The sequence below is a fragment of the Pristis pectinata genome, chromosome 3 (genome assembly GCF_009764475.1).
Source record: "Pristis pectinata isolate sPriPec2 chromosome 3, sPriPec2.1.pri, whole genome shotgun sequence".
Classification (NCBI taxonomy): Eukaryota; Metazoa; Chordata; class Chondrichthyes; order Rhinopristiformes; family Pristidae; genus Pristis; species Pristis pectinata.
Genome location: NC_067407.1, coordinates 100,383,780 through 100,405,531, shown reverse-complemented (window position 1 = coordinate 100,405,531; position 21,752 = coordinate 100,383,780). Strand labels below are relative to the sequence as shown.

At 39.4% G+C, this 21,752-nt stretch overlaps 1 long non-coding RNA gene across 1 annotated transcript in view; it reads left to right on the top strand.

Annotated features, from left to right (window-relative positions):
* Nucleotides 1-4,447: 4,447 nt before the first annotated feature.
* Nucleotides 4,448-21,752, top strand: part of LOC127568656 (uncharacterized) — a 52,404-nt gene continuing 35,099 nt past the window's right edge. The window contains exons 1-2 of the long non-coding RNA XR_007956048.1: nt 4,448-4,458; nt 16,793-16,890. This is a non-coding gene — a long non-coding RNA (uncharacterized LOC127568656). The remainder of the gene's footprint in view (nt 4,459-16,792; nt 16,891-21,752) is intronic.

The window sequence follows — 21,752 nt, the reverse complement described above, 5'->3', positions numbered from 1 at the left end:
ATGATCCATATTGTATCTCTGGCTGGTTTCTCACATATCATGAAATAAAATGTACACATGTAGCTTGCAGGGCACTCCTAAATTACCCAGGGGCATTCATTAATCATAAAGGCTTGCATTCCAGTAATGTTCGACGAATCTGTAAGCACAAACATCTTTTTCCACATGTGCACAGGGTTCCAGGACACCTGCTATGATCCATTCATCCTGTGACAGTCTGCTGATGTACACATCTTCCCAGTCAAACTTGTGTTGACTCCTTGGAGACACTAAGTACCCTCTAAAGAGAAGGCTGATAACCCAAGTGAGGAACACAAGCAGTGATGCCTAGTTGTATTACAATCAAAACCACTGGTCCACAAGAAGTCTCTTCTGGCAAGCTTTTGGCATGTTAGAAGGTCACTTCAGGTGGCCTGTCTGTTTGAGGTGCCCTTCATTCAGATTGTCACATGGTGCAGTATCATGTTTGTTGAGACTAAGCAATAATGATATAACCTCTTCAGATGAGGAATTGTAGTTGTATGAAGAAAACACAAGCGGTTTTAGAGGATCCGTGTGCTGTTTGGTGTACATATAATGCCCTTGCGGCTATGAAATTCTTTATCCTCCAGAAATTCATCCAATTGGCATGCAATTCCTCATGGCTTCACCCACCTGACCAGCACAAATCCAGTTATTATTGTTCAGCATTCATTGCCCATCCCTAATTGCCCTTAAGAAGCTGACAGTGAGCCCCCTTCTTGAATCGCTGCAGTCCTGATAAAGTAAAAATGGTAATAGTCTTGCAAGCAGCTCCTTCTTGGACAAAAACATCAATGGAAAGGCCTCTGATATTTTGCCTCTCATGTATGAGACTGACTTCTTCAAATTCTCTGTAGCTGGAACATTGCTGGCACCTTGCACATTCTTTGTTGCTGCTTCAGAAATATCCTTTTTGTTGATGGCTCCTGAGGTGTAGCATAGATTCCAGCTGAGTTGAACCTTGGCTTGTCCTGAGTCTTCAGCATAGATTTTCTACTTATCTTTGGGTTTCTACCATCTGTTCTTGTTTATTTATGCTGTGTTGTTCACCAGGTAAAAAGCCCTACTACCTCTGCAATACTTTGCATGTGAGTTGAGAGGCTGAGGCCTGAGGGAGTAACCAGCTTCAGAGCAGCTTTTGCAGGTTTTAAAAACAAGAATAAAAGTCAGAGCATTGAAAACAGTAGAAGGCAAAGGAGATTCTTATAACTTTTATGCACGGAATGACTAGGGCTATCAGCAGGAATAGATGGGGAAGAGAAGATGGCTTTGTACACATCCTGTGAAACAATGGATTAGGAACAGGCAATTTATTCCCTCGAGCGTGGTCAGTCATTCAACTAAATTATGGCTGATCTGTACTACAGCTCCCGTTGCTCACCATTGCTCCATACCTGTGGACAAGTTCAGTCTTGATGCTTTCAATTTACCCAATATCCTCTGCACTTTCAGAGAGAAACCTCCAGTTTTTCTTTCTATAAATAACTTCATGATTTAATTCATAAATGGTGAGGGTCAAATTTTATTTTCCTTTGTTCCACCAAGAGAGGAAATTTTTCCTTTTTGTCCAGCCTCTTCATTCAGAATTGCACAAGGATCTGCAAAACAGAAAATGATCACATTCACTCTTCCCATTCTGATTTGCTTATCCAGTTTGCCCTTGCATCCCTCCCTGCCATTTACCCCAACAACACGAGTATTCATTCCACATTCTGATGGTACTTTGCCTTAAGACCTCTCTCCTGTTTTCTCCAGTGGATTTATAGTAGATTGTTTTATACGTATGACCTCTAATTCTGGACCATGCTTGCACACTCCTCTCAGCACCAATCAAACCTTTCATAATCTTAATGATCTAGAGAAAAGAATCTAGCCTGTTTGGGCTTACTTAAGTATTTTCTCTCAACTTTGGTATTCAAGTGATTTTTTTTTTCCTTCTTGTACCTTCACCAGTACCTCCGTATCTCTTTTAAAATGAAACCAAAATTGTGCACTGTACTCCAAGTGTGACCCAAATAAGCTTCATGGTAAGAACATAACCTTTCACTTAAAACTGTTCGATGAGATCACCTATCATTTTTTATGCTCTATTTAATGCAAGCAAACTTTATGCAACCTGTCCGCATATAACACTTTAACCCCAAATATCATTTTTGTGTATTTATGCTTCACTTCCTCTAAAGTCTTTCAGGGGTTGCTGTGCTTTGGCTAAATGCAGAACTCCTGATGGGATCAAAACAAGGCTGTTTAAACAGAAAACTAGCTTTCTCCTTTTTGTAATCTATAATGCTTGAGCTAATGGCCCTTTCTGCTTATTTTGGCTGTCCACTAGCTGTTAGTGATGTATACACATAAAAACCTAAATCATTTTGGTCATTCATTGTTCTTAATTCTTAATTGGTTATATACTTTGGATCCAAAGTGTACACTTCATTGTTTGCCATGTTGAACTTGCCATAGTTTTCCGACTCACTTCATCTCCTTTTACAAGTTCCTTCCTTCATCTGCATTACCTACAGTATCTCCTTAGTTTTGACTGCAAACTTAAATATATCTTTATTCCTTTATTCATAAGCAACATTGAAACTGGCCCAAGTACAGAAATGTGAATACAACTTATTACATCTTGCTCATCATTCTGCTGTTCTTTATATGAACTTTTGTCTCCTACTTTTCCGTCAACTATCAGCTTGTGCCACAAAGTTGCCTCCAATTCCATTTAATTTACTTTTGCTAATAGTCATTTGACTGAAGATAGTTAAGTGTCTTCTGGAGCTTAATATGGACGGAATGTATGGATATTCTCTTATCCATCAAGTTGGTAATTGATCAGACTTGACCTGAGCTTCACAACCCATTGAATCCCATTGTTTAGCTCAAAGTGCTCAGTCTCTCTTGTCCTAATGACAGATAGTATTCTCTCTATAACTGAGGTTAAACTACCAGGCCCTTAGTCACCTGGTTTCTTTCTTCTTTTCTTAAAGAAGACGAGGGGCATTTGTAATTTTCCAAACTGAGAGCTTTGAGAGCTTATTATTAACGCACTCAGAATTACTTAACTTTTACAGTGGACTAGAAACTGTCCAATCCTGGAATTTTGTTTGTGTAAGTCTCATTACTTACTTCATTACCATTTTTTCTATGTATGTGAAATCCAATAAGTTCTTCCTCTTCATTTATTTTTAGCTTCCGTTGTGCTGCTGAGATTTTGCCCTCTTCCTGTACTATAATGATGGATGTAAAGTCCTCATTTATTATGTCTGTCACTTCCCTATTGTTAATCATTGTGTCACTGGTGTTTGCCTTTAATGGACTCCTATTTCCCCTATATGGGCTCTGTATATATATTTACACGTTTACTGTTAACCTTCATATCCATTGCAAGAATTTTGATTCTCTTGCAGTTCTTAATTCTTTCTTGTCGTGACCACTTGTCGTATTTTGCAGAGCTCCCACTTTCCATCTTACTTTGCATTTGGGTCATCCTTTAATTTTACACTTATTCTACCTTATTTGTTGATCATGGTTGCCTAACTACACAAGTAGAACTTTTGGTTTTTAGAATAATGTATTGATTTTGCATCGTACAAAAGATTTCTTTAAACATCTTCCTCTTTTGTTTTACCCCTCAGCAACTGATCTCAGTTTGCTGTGGTCATTCCTTAGATTTGCAAAGTACTCCATACTTAAAGACCTGTACAGGTTGGACGGCACCCTATCCCAATGGAAGTCAACAGACAATTGGAAAGTTTTAAGTTTGATCACTTTGGTTAATTTGGATCATAACGTGCAAACTTGAAGCCGCCTTCTCCTACAGTTAACTAAATAAGGAGCAGTTAGAGCCCAGCAGAACTTGGACATTTGGACTGATAATAGTCATAATGCATTATAATGGCATTGTAATTTGGCTGTGTGGCTTTGTGCTATTTGGACTTCAATCGTCTCGGGCCTGGAAGGAAAATAGGGAGGTTCAGCACCAACCTACCAACGTTAGTTTCCCATGTGATCCTCCAGTTCCTCTTTAGTTGAAAATTAAATTATGAGTAAAAAAGTAACTGTGTCTTGCTAAAATTTAATGTTTACTAAATCTGTAATAGCCGCGCTACACATTCACGAATGCTGTGGATTTTCTTGTAAGTTATGTTTTCATCCCGACCCATCTGGATGCTGTGCAGTAGGAAGTCTCTGGGGGATGTTCACTTACAGTCCAGGCAGCGTGCAGTTTGTCATTCTCACGCTTCATCGCTGCGCGCACACACACACACACACACACACACACACACACTGCTGCACAACAACCACTCCGTCAGACAGCAATAAAAACAGAAATCATGGCGGAGTGTTTACATGTTTGCAGACGAAAACAGGGAATTAGCTTTAAAAACTGCTGATGCGTAAGTGGGTGATGAATGTCCCCAGATGGCGAGGGTGGTATTGGTAAGTCTAATCATAAAGCAGATCGAAAGTTTTTAATTTGCAGGATCTGATAAATTATACTCGATATGAACTTACACATTTAATTCATAAGTACATTTTTCTCGTTACAACGATTTGCATAGGATTAGAAAATTAATTGAACCTTTTGGGGGAAACCTGCAGGGTGCAGGACGGGGCTAAATCGTGCGATTTAAATCAATCACATCTGGGTCATTGAAAAATGAAACTATCGCACCCATTTTTTTACAGAGCAAGTCTGTCAGCATTTTAGGGCAGAACCTCTCAAGCTGCTAAACTCTGAGTCAGTGGGTTGCTTATTTCGGCGGACCTTTTGTGTGAGATGTGTGAACTTCCTTCCAACACCATTTAGGAACTTTGGCTTTTCCCATGTTATTGAGAAGGTGTTCGTCAGATTGGTGGGTTTACTGGAGGGAACAAGTCTGTTCTCTTGTACAATCAATAAAACCAAATCCGTTTTCCCTCCCAATTATGTCGGCTGGGTAGGACGACGATGATCGTATTGTGATTAATGAATGCCGAATTGTCTCTCCGTAAGCTTTCAAATTCTCTTTTTACAAGTGAGATTAATTATGCATCAGATAAATAGAACATCTCAGACTTGGCGACGAACATTGTGCATGTCGGTTTTGGAAACAGACCGGGGTGATTTGTAATCTTTCACATTATTATTGATCACTGTGATAATGTTTTACTGATCTTGATTATTTTTGGGTATTATGGATTATTTTTAATTTATATGGGTGATTAAAATGTTGAGTACATTTCACTGATTGCCATTACAAATATATATTTAAAACAATGCTAGAAAATGTTTTTTTTATCTCTTTGGGAGTTTTATTTCACTTTGCTGCCAACTTTAATAAAAGGGTTTATTTTATAAACAATTATTTCTTTTACAGCTTTGAATATAATGAAATAGATTTCATTTTAAGGACACTTCTTTTCCTCATCATTCTTTAACCCCTCTGGAAAGATGAAGAAATGTTCTTGGGTTTAATTGGTCACTTTCAGATAGTTGAAGGGAACTAAAAATAGTCAGGGGATATTTCGTCTTTTAACTTTTACCCCTCTGTGTTTCTAAATGCTCTTTAGGATAAGATATCTTCATTAGTCACATGTACATCGAAACACACAGTGAAATACATCTTTTTGTGTCGTGTTCTGGGGGCAGCCCGCAAGTGTTGCCACACTTCCGTCGCCAACATAGCATTTCTCTGTATAATGACTTTAAGCCAAAAATTCAGTCAAGTTTTATTTTAGACCTCAGTCCCACCCTGATGCACTGCTAATTTTATTTTTCATATGCAACCCACCCCTTGATTGTGTGTTAGCTGTAAGCATTTAGAATCATCTGTACAACAGGTCTTATACAGTTGGATGTACAATGCAGTGATTACTTTGCAGTCATAAGTCTAAGGACCAGTTTGGGAGTGCTGTATTCAATTCAATTGTCCATCATTTTAATGTAAATGCCTGTGTTCTTCTGATTGGCGGCTCTCCTTGGTAATCAATGCCAACTCTATTCATGAACCCCAAGGTAGAAATAGGACCCTAGAATAGGGAAATAACTGACAGATGTAATGTGGACAAATATAATAAAACTGTCTGCAATTGTCACCATTAAATTTTGAGATTGAGAGTAACTTTTATATGCACAAGGGGTGAAACATGGAAATTCAGTTGTTACCATCAGTGATGTCATACGAAGGGAGAACTGTTTTGTAACTTTATCCAGTGAATTCTCTTATCCAGTGAAATCTTAATCAGTCAGTATTCTGATGTGGACTTCAGCTGTTTGTGACCTCTTCTTGCTAGAAGGGAATAAAACCCTAGAAACATTGCACTTTATTGCATTTGATGTGATTGTTAATGGCATACTGATAGTTACTGCTTAACTTCCTCTGTAGCTGTGTAGATTGTAATTCTTTCAGATATGATATTTGCTTTTTACTTCTTGGTTTGCTTTCTCTAATATTTTTTTAATGTGATTAGATGGTCAGTCAGCTTGAAGACTTCATTGTTAGTATAAGTGGGGCTATGTGGAAGAAAGGTAAATAAAGATAAATTATATATTCTAATTATTTTTTTAATAATTAAATTGTTGATTATAGTTATGGTTTTAAACATAGTTATGGGCATTCTAAGCCACTGAGAAATCTTGATGATGGCTATATTGGGGACTGCTTGTCAAAGGTTTCCATAGGGGTTTTTGGCAGGGCATTTTCTGACACACCCATTTCACCCACCTCTCAGGGTCATATCTCTTGGCTTCAGGATCATCCCTGATAACAAGTACAATCTTAAGAAATAGAAACAAGTGTAGGCCATTCAGCCTCTCGTTCCATTTAATAAGATCATGGCTGATCTTGTACCTCAGTACTACTTTCCAGCATGGACCCTGTATCCCTTGACCTCCTTAATACCTGAAAATATCCATCTCCGTCTTGGATATACTTAGTGACTGAAGCACCGTCATCAACTTGGATAGAGAATTTCAAAGACCCAGTATCTGCTAGGTGAAGCGGTTTCTTCTTAACAATTTGAGACACCCAGCCTTATTCTTGCATTCCCTGTTGTGCCCTGGTTAGAATTTTGTACGCCTGACTCACATTCTTCTTAACTCTAAAGAGTATAGACCAATCTTCTTAATCTCTGCTTGTATGACAAGCCTACTAACCCAGGCAATGATCTGGTAAGCTGGCATGGCACTTCCTTATTGCAAATATATCCTTCCTTAGGGAGGGAGACCAGATCTGTGCATGGTATCCAGTTGTGGCCTCAGCAGGGCCTTGTATAATTGGATCAAGATTTCTCTACTCTTATACTCAAAGGACAACATTTTGTTTGCCGTCTTAACTGCTTGCTCTAGCTGCATGTTAACTTTCAGTGACCTGTGCACAAGGATATTCAGATCCCCCTAAAAACCAACACCTTTCAAACTCTCGCCATTTAAAAGCATGCCACCTTTATCTTTTTCCTACCACAGAGGATGATCTTGGTTTTCCACTTTTTCTAAGAGATTTCTTGTGTGTCCTTCCAGATTTTACTGTCATTTTTGTTCTTGGCCACTATATTTTATCAGCCATATTCTTGCCCAGTCACAAGTTGTTTTAATCTCCCTGAAATTTCTTTGCATCCTTTTCACAGCCCACACTGCCAGTCAGCTTTGTATGATCAGAAAATTTGAATATATCGTACTTGATCTCCTCATCCAACATAGATTGTGAACAGGTGGGGTCCCAGTAACAATTTTTTGTGGCAGCATCCCCCCCCACCCCAGTCAAACCTGAATGTGATATATTTATTCCTCCTCTCATTTTACTGCTGTTGACCGAACCTCAATGAATCCAAGGATATTACCTCAATAGTGTGCACTTTTTAATTTTTTTTTCATAATCGCTTGGCTGGCATCTTATCAAAGATTTCTGGAAGGTCAAAATACACCACATCAACTGAACTGTCCACATCTATTATGTCAATTACAACTTCAAAAAAAAGTCAACAGATTTGTGAAACATAATTTCCTTCATAAATCCACCAAGCCTGTTCTTTCTATTGTTACCATTGCATTAATAATAGATTCCAGGATTTTGTCTACCATTGAAGTTAAGCTAACAAGTCTATAATTACTGTTTCCTTTCTTCCTTTCCTAAATAATACAGTTGCATTTGCTCCCTTCCAGTCTGTGGAAGCCATTCTAGAGTCCATGGAGTTCTGGAAGATAACCTGCAGTGCATGTATTATTTTCATAGCCACCTCCTTCACAATACAGCTCATAAGGTCCTGGGAATTTATTGGCTTTTAGTCCAGTATTAACTTCTCCAGTATTAATTTTTTACTAATCTTAATTTGCTTAAGCTCCTCGTCTACATTTAGACGTATAGTTATCCATTATATTCAGGAGGTTTGGGTGTCTTCTTCTCTGAAAACAAATGCAAGATGTTTATTCAATTTCTCTACAATTTTGTTATTCCTCAGTATAATCTCTCTTGTGTTGAGCCCACACTAATTTTAACTAATATTTTCCTCTTATCAATAGAATTTCTTAAAGTCTGTTTTAATATTCCTTGCTGGACTACTCACATTTATATGTTTCCTTTCCTTAACAATGGCTTACTCCCTCTTTGCTGAATTCTGACATTTTCTCATGCAGTGTTTTTTTTGGCAACATCTTAAGCCTTTTTCTTTGATCCAATAGCTTCTCAAGAGCCATGCCTGGGCCATTTTTTCCTGTTGGTTTTGTGTCTCAAAGGGACACATACCACTTCTCAGTTATATATAAATTATTGAAATATGAGCCATTGCCAACTTATTGTCACATCTTACAAGATAGTTTCCCAATCCACCAAAACCAAGTGATACCTCGTGCCTTCATAGTTTGTGTTATTCAGACATAAGGCCCTGATTTCAGATTGAACTAAATCACTTTCGATTTCTACATAAAATTTTATCATATTTTGATACTTGTTCCTTAAAGACCCCATTGTCCCAGATCCTTTAAAAACCCCTTCCTATTACACGATACTAGATCTAGAATGCAGACCATTTTCTTTTTCAGTAAATGAAGGGTATTCTAAATAACAATATGTTCTGGAGTTAGCACTGGAAGATAAATACTATTTCAGTTGTGGAAGTATTTAGCAGGAAAGGAAAAAAAACAATTTCATAACCCAGAATTTTGTGGCAGTGGTGACCCCAACCTTCTAGCCACTCACCTATGCACTAAGCTGACACTTGCCATGGGCATATCTCCTGGTGAGAACTTCCTTGCAGAAGCCAGCCCAATCTTCAGCAGTGAAGCCCTGTGGAGCAGTGGCAGGGCCAGAAGCATACTCAGTTTGCTGAAAAAGGCAGCCAGTGAAGCTATGCTCTCAGTTTAGCCACATGAAAACTGCCAAGAAAATATGACAGATAAAAGCAAGTAAACATTATAGATCACCACAACAGCAAGGATCTCCCAGTGGCCAGCCTCTTTAGTTCCACTTCCCATTCCCATATAGACATGTCTATCCACAGCCGCCTCTACTGCCACATTGAGGCCAGATGCAGGTTGGAGGAGCAACATCTCACATTCCACCTTGGTCGTCTCCATTCTGACGGCATCGACATCAATTTCTCTCACTTCCAGTAACCCCTCCCATCTATTTCTCCCCCCATTTGTTTTCCCTCATTCCTGTGGCCCCCCTCATCATTTCCCTTTGCCCTCCCCCACCCTTATGACCTGCCCACTACCTCCGTCCTGTTCCCCACCTCCTTCCCTTTATTCTATGGTCTACTGTCCCCTCCTACCGGATTCCTTCTTCCTCAGCCCTTTGCCTCTTCCACCTCTCACCTCGCAGCTTCTTGCATCATTCCCCTTCATCGCCCCCTCCCCCACCTTCCCCCTCTCGTCTGGACTCACCTATCACCTGCCAGCCTGTGCTTCTCCCCCTCCCCTGACCTTCTTATTTTGGCTTCTGCCCTCTTTCTTTCCAGTCCTGATGAAGGGTCTTGACCCAATACGTCAACTGTTTATTTCCCTCCATAGGTGCTGCCTAACCTGCTGAGTTCCTCCAGCACTTTGTGTGTGTGTGTGTGTGTGTGTGTGTGTGTGTGTGTGTGTGTGTGTGTGTGTGTGTGTGTGTGTGTGTGTGTGTGTGTGTGTGTTGCTCCAGATTCCAGCATCCATGATCTCTTGTGTAAGCATTGTTCTAAGTTGAGGCATTTTATATTTTTAAAAATATATAAAAAAAGCTTAAATAAACTGAAGGGCACAGAATTCCCAAAAAAAGAATAAAAGAACCTTTTTAGCTGCTATATAGCAAACCCAACAAATGTTGAGTCAGTCCTGGGTCTGGGTTTAGGAAATGAGGCTGGGTAAGTGGAAGGTTTACCAGTGGGAGAGCACTTCTATGGTAGTGATCATAATTCAGTTCAATTTGGCATTGCTATGGGCAAGAAGAATGGCAGAATAGGAGTAAATCTTCTAGACTGGTCTGCTGCGCTGAGAAGTGATTTAACAGAACTTGATGGAACCAGCTACTTGAAGCTAAATTAGTATTGAAGCAAAGGGTGGAATTCAATGAGGTTCAAGGTAAATATATTCACACAGAGATAAAGGATAGAATCTACTGCTGGATGACTGGTTGCAGCAGATAGGATATGGCAAAAAAGGAAACTCATTCTAGATATTGAGAATGTAGTCCCGCAGAAAGAATATGCAAAATACAGAGATAAAATTGAAAGGGAAATTAGGAAAGCAAGAAAAGGACATGAACAAAATACCGGCAGGTAAAATCAAAGAAAGTATATATAAGATTTTTTTATTCATCACATGTACATCAAAATACACTGTGAAATGCATCTTTGCATAGAATGTTCTGGGGCAGCCCGCAAGTGTTGCCATGCTTCCGGCGTCAACATAGCGTGCCCACAACTTCCTAACCCGCACATCCTTGGAATGTGGGAGGAAACCGGAGCACCCGGAGGAAACCCACGCAGACACTGGGAGAACGTACAAACTCCTTACAGACAGCAGCAGGAATTGAACCTGAGTCACTGGTGCTGCAATAGCATTCACAGATGAATATAAAGTGTAAGTGAAGAACTGAAGAAGGAGTAAGATAATCAATGTGAGGAGGCAGATGATGTGGATTGGTTTCTTAATGACTGCATTGCAGTTGTCTTTATAATAGAAATGAGCAATGCCAAAGTTGTCATTAAGAAGGATAGGAATGAAACATTGGAAGGGGTAAGCATGGTAAAAGAGCAAACATTAAAGGGTTTAGTATAAATGAAAGTGGATAGATCATCAGGACTATATGAAATATATCTCAAGCTATGAAAAGAAGTGAGGGAGGAAATTGGAGAGGCTTCCATCCTCACTTTTTTCAGTCATCAGAGGCTGTAGAAGCACTGCTGCAGGAGGATTGGAGAGCTTCTAATGTTTTATTCTCCCTTTTTAACCAATGGAACAACAAGTAACTACAAGCTGGTTAGGTTTATCTTCAGTGGTGCACAAAATTTCTGAGGGCCAATATTTCAACAGGCACAGTTTAAACAGGGACAGCCAAAATGGATTGTTATAATACAATAAATGGGAAGTGTGGGGAAAAAGTCTTACCACATTTAAAAAAAAGTATTTGGATGTGTACCTGTACAGCTAAGACCTGCAGGGCTATGGAGCAAGTGTTGGAAAATGGGATTAGGCTGTTATTCTATGAAATTTTCTATTGCACTCTCAGTTTAGATTGCAATTAGAAACCTCTCTGAGCTCTGCACTGAAAACCTTCCCATAGAGCTGGTCATTGACATATTCAGACATCCATTCAGCACACTCAGGAACTTCCCTTCAGACCACATTGCTGACAACATTCAGAGACTTGCCAGCCAAATATTGATTACACCTAAAATTCCCATAGAATATCTTATTGACCATACTGTTACGGACTCAGTGAATGTCCCTTTAAGATAGAGAGTGTGTGTGTATTTGTGTGTGTGGGGTGTGCTTACGTCGATAGAAGATAAAGGACGTAATGACTTTGTTGAAGAGGTCAAGAAGAAGAAGGAGAGAGAGAGAGAGAGAGAGAGAAGGGAGAGAGACACCAGCCTGCTAGTTTTCTCTATCGATGGATGAGAAACTATAACTGTGTCTGCCACTGAAATCCATGTATGGAAGTTGGAAGTAATCCGGCGGAGTTCACTTTGTTGCTGACCTGTAGAAGGAAACAGGTATTTGTGTGTGGACGACCACGATTCGGATGCTTTTCGGGGTGAGGAAGTCACTACCGAGTAAACACTGAAGTGTCGCTTGGGTTCCATCGTGGAACATTTGGATTTCGTATTTACTCTCCCTATGTTTCTCTACATCTACGTCTTATCTTCAGACAACGGTGGTTGTTGAAGAAGCCCTTGCTCATGTTTCACCTTATGGCTTGCGGAACTGAACTTTAAGAACCATTCCGGAACTGGGAGTTTTGGACTTTGCCACACACACACACACACACACGAAGAGTTTAGTTTTGGGGTTAACGTTCGAGGTTTAACATTTTTGAATTCTAACATACTAACATTTTTACTTTTATTTTACGTATTATCATAAGTAGTGATTAATAAAATAGTTTTTAACTCTGAATCATGCTCAGTGTGTTTCTTTTGTTGCTGGTTCGTGACAAAATTGGGCGCTCGTCCGGGATCCAATCCAAAGATTAACGAGTGTCGTCTGGGATTGTTCCCCAGATTGACGAGATTTGTTTGGGATTCAATCCAAAGATTTTTGAGGGAGGTCTGATAAATTCTTTTTAATTGGCTTGTGTGTGCGGAAACCAGCAGCAATGGATATTAAGGCATTTTTGGAGTCACCAACCCAAAAGGGATTGGAGGTGGCGAAAAAGGATGATCTGATAAAGATTGCTACAAGGCTAAACCTTACAGAAGTAAAGCAGTCTATGAGAAAGGCAGATATTCAGAGGCTGATAGCTGGCCATTATGTGGAAAAGAAGGTGTTTGAGAAGGAAGTGTTAAAACAGTTTCCTGGCAGTGAAATAGCAATTTCTGAGGCACAGGTGCAGCTGGCAAAGATAGAGGCTGAACGAGAGCAAACCCAGTTAAAGATAGAGGCCAAATGTAAGCACGCCCCACTCTTCAATTCCATCAGATGCCCCCTCCAATTTTGTCACGAACCAGCAACAAAAGAAACACACTGAGCATGATTCAGAGTTAAAAACTATTTTATTAATCACTACTTATGATAATACGTAAAATAAAAGTAAAAATGTTAGTATGTTAGAATTCAAAAATGTTAAACCTCGAACGTTAACCCCAAAACTAAACTCTTCGTGTGTGTGTGTGTGTGTGTGGCAAAGTCCAAAACTCCCAGTTCTGGAATGGTTCTTAAAGTTCAGTTCCGCAAGCCATAAGGTGAAACATGAGCAAGGGCTTCTTCAACAACCACCGTTGTCTGAAGATAAGACGTAGATGTAGAGAAACATAGGGAGAGTAAATACGAAATCCAAATGTTCCACGATGGAACCCAAGCGACACTCCAGTGTTTACTCGATAGTGACTTCCTCACCCCGAAAAGCATCCGAATCGTGGTCGTCCACACACAAATACCTGTTTCCTTCTACAGGTCAGCAACAAAGTGAACTCCGCCGGATTACTTCCAACTTCCATACATGGATTTCAGTGGCAGACACAGTTATAGTTTCTCATCCATCGATAGAGAAAACTAGCAGGCCCCTCTCCCTCTCCCTCTCCCTCTCCCTCTCCCTCTCCCTCTCCCTCTCCCTCTCCCTCTCCCTCTCCCTCTCCCTCTCCCTCTCCCTCTCCCTCTCCCTCTCCCTCTCCCTCTCCCTCTCCCTCTCCCTCTCCCTCTCCCTCTCCCTCTCCCTCTCCCTCTCCCTCTCCCTCTCCCTCTCCCTCTCCCGACCTCTTCAACAAAGTCATTACGTCCTTTATCTTCTATCGACGTAAGCACACCCCACACACACACACACTCTCTCTATCTTAAAGGGACATTCACTGAGTCCGTAACAATACATATAAATCACAAGTTCTGAGACCCCAATCTCCGTCTGTTGACCAGACTGAAGAAGTTCCAAGATAGGAAATATCTCATTTAGATCTATTAAATGCTTTCAGGAATGTCACTGTTGATCCTAGTCAAAATTGATAGTACAAAATACAAACCCAGAAAATTAATCTGGTTCGCACTGTTGCCCACGCTCTGGTCCTGATGTTGACTGATATCAAAACATGTCATTTGTGGCTCCTTGGTGGCACAGCTAGCTCTGAGATGGCAAGTTGTGGGTTCAAGTCCCAGTGCAGGGGCTTTAGGCTGACACTCCATTGCAGTACTGAGGAAGTGATGTGGTTCTTTCTCTTGGGGGAGATCTTAAACTGAAGCTGTGCTACTATGGTAAGTAAGTACACGACATCCTGCAGCACTGCTCTGATGAAGAACTAAGGAGCCATCCTTACTGCCCTTGCCAAAATTAATTCCTCAGTTAATATCAGTAAGTATCAGGTTATCTGGTTAGCATCCATTGATGCAGGTGGGACCTTGCTGCCATGTTCCCCACATTACAACAGTGACTGCACATCAAAAGTAGCACTTTGGGATTTCCTGAGGTTGCGAAAAGCATTAAATATATGCATCTTTTTATTGTCTAATGTAGATTCATTTATATGTATGTTTTCCTCTGCATTTCAGTACATTTATCCTTCCATATAGGATGCATTTCATTATTAACCAAGTCATTAAGTAAAAGAATGGAAGTTGGAGTAGAACTGCATGTAGTGCCGGTTAGACCACAGCTAAGATAGTGTACGCTTCTAGTTAACACACTGCAGGATAGCTGAGACTGTACTGGAGAGGGTGCAGGAGAAATGTACGAGAACGTTGCCAGGAATGGAAAATTGTAGCTATGAGAAAAAATGGGATAAGTTGGGTTTGTTTTGTTTGGAACATAGGTGGCTGAGGGGAGACCTAATTGAGGTTTATAAGGTTATGAGAGGCCTGGTTAGAGTAAATAGAAAGGGCCTATTTCCTTTTGCATCGGGCTCAAAAACTAGGAGGCAAGATTTAAAGGATTAGAGGGGAGATGAGGAAAGGTCTTTTCATCCAGAGGGTGGTCAGGAACTCACTGCCTGAATATGTGGTTGAAGTAGGAACTCTCTTCACATTTAAAAACTTCCTGGATGTGCACTGAAAGAGTTGTGATCTGCAGGGCAACGGGCCTAGTGCTGGAAAGTGGGATTAGTTTGGGTAACCTTTATTCGACTATCACGGACACATTGGGTTGAATAGGCTCATGATATAAGTTTTTGATGATTTTTATGATTCAGTGAAATGTAAATTACTTTTTACATGCCTCATAGTCCTTCCTCTCCATTGGAGTGAATGGAGTTTCTTTGCCAAAACCTGGTTCCTCCTTGTTAGTGCTGGGCTATTGCAGTAAGTCCGGAAGCAGAATGAAGTTAGCAAGACCATATGAAATATCTATCAGGGTGTTTAGGACTTATGTGTTTATGTGGGAGTCCCAAACTTTTGATATATTGGGGGGGTGGGGGGGGGGAGGGGGTGGTGGTGGAGCCAACATTTCTCAGGAAAATCTAGGCCTATGTTTGACATTTTACATTTTTGGTGCTTGCTATACAAATCCATCAATCAGCCTCGTGTAGGTGTGGCAGACCATATTAATTGTTTCTCAGAAAGCTAATGGCCCAGAATTTCTCCTGAAGGCTCACCTCCTATGCTTGTTGGTCACTTGCTCACTTAACCAGCTGTTACATTAACAGAATTCCCCAGCACCAACTTTCTCATACAAACCACCCCGGACCTAATAAGGAAGACCATGCACAACACAAGGTCTTTCAATCATAAATTCCACTGGAAAATCTTTGACAGCCAGCTGCCATGGATACCAAAGAGCTTGAGTGTTTGCAAATGTCTGACATTCACAACATTTCAAAACAATGAAAATTAAACATATAAATGAAAATAAAAAATACCTCCTCAAAGTTATAAAGTGTAAGTAGAATTGCTGGATTTTTGACCGGTGTTTCAGGCCTTCAGTTTACTTTATATCTTAATTGGAGGCAATATAAGGAACATCTAAGTGAGTCTTCTTTTTAATATCTATTACTTGGGGTTTGTTGAGAAAATACTTTTGAGGACAGTGTGGTTGTTTATCAATAATATGATCTGAACTGCGACAGCATAAATAAGAATGGTTTTCAACTGTGTGAAAGAGAAAGAAAATGAAAGGAAAGTAATATAATGCAAAGTATTGATTAATAATGGCCAAATTTGTAGTGAATACTGTTTTCTAATGTTTTCTTCTCCTACTCTTGTTTTCTTCATGATGATGACCCTCAAGAGACTACAGTATTACTGATGCTGGAAATCTTTCTGTACATTGTTATGCACATGCCTTGTCAGTGGATGCTCAGGCTGTTTAAGTGGGAATATTTTAGCACCTGAGACTAATCACATTCTAATTGAGAGGAAAAAAACTAATTATGTATTAACCTGAAGGTTAATGGCAATTTTCTTAAAAGTTATTCCAAATAAAACATATTTCCTGCACTGTAAACTTAGTCTCTATTTCCACAAATGTATGAAGGGAAAAGAATTTGCACTTGCCCAATTTGTCAAGCATCCTAAGTTGTTGTACAGTTGGTGAATTAAATTTGAAATGTAGACAATATTGTGAACAGACAAATTACTTGCAGCAAGGTCCAACAAACATGAATGGAATGTTATCACCTAATTTTGATTGTTGATTCATTTGATGATTTATTTAATTTATTTTTTGTTTGTTATCCACAGATGCAATGCAAACTAAAATATTACCCCTAATCACGAAGCTTAACCTTGTTTAACAATCTCTTGAATGGAACCATATCAAATATCTTTTGAAAATCCAGGTATGCTATATCCACTGGTTCCCCACTATCTACCATGCTAGTTGTACCAGTTAAACATTAATAAAACTATATTGCCTCTTCCTAATCCTGTCATGATTTTCCATGTCTCCCAGTTACCTTGTTTTTTCTGATATATTTCAGCAGGCTTCCTACTACAAACTTAAGACCAACTGGCTGATAGTTTCTTGTTTTCTCATTCCTTCCTTTCCTGAATAGGCATGTAACATTTATTCCCTTCCAATCTCTGGGACCACACTAGAATTTGGGGAATCTGCAACATATATATGTTCATCATTTTTGCAATTACTTGTATACCTGTACAATTCAGGACATCAGGTTTGAGAGATTATCAGCTTTACACTCATTAATTTTTCCAGTACCTTTTTAGGTTTTGCACTCTCATTAGATCTTTGGTTTCCCATGAATGGGCATACATTTTTGCATCTTTTATTGCCGAAGGGGTAATATCAGCTCCTTCACTGCAGCTGCCTCCCCTGACCTCTGCAACTACTTGAAGCAGAAATGAATGCCCAGTGACTCCCTCCACCACCCCCTGTTGAAGTAAATTACCATCTCCAACTGCTGCCCTACTTCTGACATGTCTCTTCAGCAATTCTGTTTCATTCTTTCTGTCACCATTTTCCTCATCCTTGTCATTTTTTCTCCTTCACATTCTCCCCTTCCCTCTTTGGTTTTGAGTTATGAATGTTATTAATTCATAATGTTATGAATTCATAATTATTAATTCATTCACTGGTTTGTATTATAGACTAATTTAACCTGATATCACCCTATAAAGCTCTGAAGTCTCTGCTTGCCTATTATTTTGCTAAGAGCTGCCCCAGTGGCCTCAACTGGGGTGGTGGTATGCTAATCACAAGTCAGAGTCCATATAGATTACATTACAACAGTGAAAGTGCTTTGTGGGTGCAAAGCGTTTTGAGGTATCCTGAAAGGGACATGGAAGGCACCTTTTGCAGCAAGAAGCCTTGAGATTCACATTTATGGTTTTCCTTTCCAAGTTGCTAGATGCTGAGGAGTTGCAAGTGAAAGCTGAACTTTGCTCAAGTCTCCAAAAATGTTGACACAGCTGCCAGGGGGGTTGGTCCTGTTTCAGCATCCCCAGAAGTGAACTGTAGAGTGCTGATACTACTAGCAAAACATCACAACTTGGAACGGAAATCTTCAATAGGTTCAGCTATGTTGTGGTAATGTCTGTAATGACTCCCCATTAACCTCAACAACTCTTGGTGCAGACTGAGGAATCTGTGGAACAGGCTATCATTTTGCACAGTTTCCTCTGGTATACTCCATTCCTTGAAGTGAGAGTCAGTCCCGTCTCCAGCTGGAGTGATGATCACAACATATAACATGTGGAGCCTTTACAATATTAATCAGAGCCACTGCGTTCTCCTCGACTGGTTTTGATCAGCTCTGAGTATGAAAAGAACTTCTGACTCCCCTCCTCCTCCCAATTGTTATGGATTTTTTAGCTGACTTTCAGGTGGAGTAGGAAGTGCATATGTTACAATGACAAGGCTCTGCACTTGTGGACAACAGGCTACCTAGACTAGTGAATCTCTTCCTGTCATTACTGTCACATCTTAGTCACTTTTTGTAACGTAGACTCTGAAATCTTGATTACCACACCACAGCCGGGACCTAGCATTGTTCTGCTTCAAGCTACATTCTGAACTATAACCTCCTGTTAATTCTGTATGCTATGTATGAATCACATTGTGCACCCTCAATAGCTCACAATCTATCCCAACTAGGGTATTAACCTCTGTGATGATGCACGAGACAGTGAGTAAGGTTACTTCTTCAGAGAGGCTCTTCTCCTTTAAGGTTTTCGCTATATCATGAGAGCTTTTGGAAAGGAAGAAAGGATAAAGATTGCTGCATCAGTGACAGTTAATCAAACTGTGGAGGATTATGAACTCCAAACAATGCCAAGGTAGCAGTCAACCTACATGCAACATTAATAGTGAGTGTAACAGTAAAAAGAAACACTCTGGACTTAGACCAGCCTCAGTCCATTTTGTTCTTCTCCAAGATCTGCATTGGTTTCCCCATCACATGAGTGAAGAGCTCAATCTACAAGGAAAATTCCATCCATCCCCCCCCCCCCCCCCCCACAGTGTGGGAACTCTCCCTGCTGTTCTATGTTCTACTGCAAAAGAATTGCAAAAAGTTGAAGTCTTTTTGTTTGTGAAGAACTGCTCAGTTATGTGAGACTTTTTTACTTAAACAGCAGATATAAGGAAGAAGCAATCTTTGGTGCAATCACCAAAAGTCCACTCTTGACAATCAAAAAATTGTAGTGCCTCGACATCAGTAAATGAACTGCTAATGCACAATCCAGTAGAAACTATGTGCAAGTATTATGTGAGCCTATGTATTGGATACCCAAGTGGGCAACAAAAATTTGCAGGTGTTAATTAAGGGTCTAACACCTGCTTTAGGATTGCCCATAGATATTAATGTGCTTTAAGGGGAACAGGATGTTGCCTAACCAATAGTCACTGCCAAGCGGGTTGTTTTTTTTAAATCTTTGGATTTCAGTAGAAGTAATAGAAGCAAATGGATTGCCAAATCAATATTGTTTGTTTCACATAAGTGCCCAAAAGTTAAAATTACCAAAATAATTTATTATCAGACAATTGCCTATTTATGATCTAATATTTAGTAGTTCTTATTATATAAAAATATATGCTCTAGCCAGGGAACTTTACAGTTAAAATGTTCGGTTTACCTTAGGTTTTTTTTGTTTTGAATTAGGAATGGCACTTGGTATTTATTTCAATTTCTAACTTTACCTGCACAGTTGGCCAGCTGTCTCTATCCTTATAATTTAACTGTTGACAGAACAAAAATTTTACAACTTTAAGGAAGTGGAGGAGCAAAGAAACCTGGGAATGTATGTGGACAAACCCTTAAAAGGTAGCACAACAAATTGCAAAGTCTGATATAAAATTGATGGTCTGGTCTTTTTTGTAAAGAACGCCATAACTTTTAAAAAAAAAACAAGGCAATGCTAAATCTTTACAAAATAACCACCTAGCCCCAGATGGAGTGCTGAGTTGTAATGTGGGCACCGCACTTCAGGATGGATTTCAAGGCCCGAGAAGAGTGCAGAGGAGATATACTTGAATGAGAGAGAATGGAACTGTTGAGATTGTTCTACTTAGAATGGAGAAGAATCTCCAATTAAGGAGAGGTTTAACTAGTTTTATGGATTTGGTAAATAATGGGAACTATCTTCAGTGATTAGAAACAATAGGAGAAGACTGGCACAAGAACCTGAGGTAAAATGAGAATTATGTGGAGAGGTGTGACCTGGAATGCATTACCTGAAAAGACAGAGGGAGCAGATTCAATCATAACTCTTGAAAGAGGATTAGACAAATCCTTTCAGGAGCCAAACTGTGAAGAAAAGGGGGAAAGGGGAATAATACTTCAAAAGATTTGGCAAAAACACGATTGGCTAAATGTCATCCTTCTGTATGACTTGATTCCATGATAGCATCTTAGCTCAAATATTCAACCTGCACATTCTATCCAAAATATCATAAAACCTCAAATCAATTTTACATGATGCCAAGTTATCTATCTGGTTGCAGGACACCAGCCACTAGTCCTTATATTTTACTGATGCCTGCTGGAATGCACTGAATATGACAAAAAAGCATAAGGTACAAAAATCTTACACTACTTCCATTTGATATTGACACTCTATAACCAACACAAATTACTAGCCTACATAAAGTACATCATTTCACACTAGTCCTGAGTATGTCAAACAAATTAATAGTATTACTTATAATTACAGAACTGTCCCCCCTTTACCCACCCCTGCCCTTCAGATCATTAAACATATGTCCAAATTGCCTTCTTAAAAATATTTGTATAACATCTTAGTTTTATTTTGATTGTACATAACAGAATGGATTATAAGTGTCACTTACGATTACAGACTGTTTCTTCCCCCCCCAATACTTATCCTTGCCTCCAGACCAATAAACAAATGTCCAAATTCCTTTTTATAACCATTTGTATATCATTTTATAGTTTCCTTTTGATTGCACATATAAACTATAAATGATGAAGCTAATAGTGCAAATGAAGATGCGGTTTGATTGATAAAAATTGCCTCCTGCCCATTATAAAGCACACTTGGTGCTCCAGTAATCACACAATGCACATTATTCATTAATTAACCAATTAGCAAATGGCCACAGGAGTCTGTTAACCTCATCCTCAAAATATTCCATGATGGTTTCAACCATTATTATCTGAGACCAGCCACTAAAGATGACTAGTCAGGAGGTGTTAATGATTTTAATAAATTATTACTAATCTGTTTTGACTCGTATTTTCCTCACACCTGCAACAACCACCTGTTGATTAGCTTTTACTGAAAATTGCTCAGTACTTGGTGTTACATCCCAAAATCAACAACTCATGCAGTCATCGTGTAGAATTGTCAAAGTGGACCTAACTTCTTGCTCAGCTGCAGTATAAATAAGGAAATGTTGGTCAGAAGTTGAACTTTACTATTACTCTTTACACATATAACCAAGACATTTTCTCCCTAATAGTACAGAAGGGAGATATTTGTGGATTTTTGTTATGGAATGATATTTATTTTCCAATTTTGACAATATATTCTTGAACAAAAGTGGCCTCGTACATCTGGATGCTAGGTCCATAAGGAAAACATTTATGCTAAATGGCCTCAAAATGTATTTTGGAGGGGTACAGTCACTAGACCTGGTGACTTTTCCATTCACTAGAATTAACAAACTAGAAATCACATGCTGTAAACTCATAATCTCCTGCATTGTGCAAACATGAATAAG